Raw genomic sequence first — 750 nt, 5'->3', positions numbered from 1 at the left:
TGACTGCACCGATTTCATTCGGACTGGTCTCAATCGAAAGCTCGTATCGACATTATATAGCAAAAGTGTCATTAGATTTTTTTATTAGAACTTTCGTTTCCGAGATATTAAAAATCGGAAATCTGACGAGGCAAAACTTCGAGATAAAGCTAAGCGGTAGCGCAGTGCCAGTGCCGTATACTCACAAGTCATCACCCGATTTTTATATACTTGGCGTCGCGCCGCTATCGCAGAGCTTGATACATATTCTATATCTTATTAAAATTTATTATATTTTAATGTTTAATATGTGTTGAGTCTTATTTCGTGCCAGTGCCGAGACCTTGACATTCCTTCTTGTTTTTCGCTGCCAATCAGCTGTTTCGAACTAAAGTAAACATACGGCATTGTTTCCTTTTCTCACCCTTACACCGACGGCTTCTCATTTCGATGTACATCGTCAACGATTTCCGCCAGTAGTCTCAAATGAACTCTCGTACGAATAACTCGTCTCTAGTCATCTTTCTAAAGCATCTCTACTTCATCTTTCCTCTATCTTTCCCGTTTGGTAAATTTCGATGTCACTAGCGAATCCGTGGGTCCACAGAATTCATTCACAAATACACGCATATCTCTTTCTCCATACAGAGACAACAATCAAAAGCATTCGATCTATCAAAAGAAATTCACTGTTTCCAATGTTGAATTGTTAAAATAATTAGATTTTATCGTACATAGTACCTGGGGACTTCCGTTTCCGGTGTGTGTGAG

The sequence above is a fragment of the Wasmannia auropunctata genome, unplaced genomic scaffold, assembly GCF_000956235.1.
Source record: "Wasmannia auropunctata unplaced genomic scaffold, wasmannia.A_1.0 LD336078.1, whole genome shotgun sequence".
In the NCBI taxonomy this organism is placed as follows: Eukaryota; Metazoa; Arthropoda; class Insecta; order Hymenoptera; family Formicidae; genus Wasmannia; species Wasmannia auropunctata.
This window is presented reverse-complemented; position numbering follows the sequence as displayed.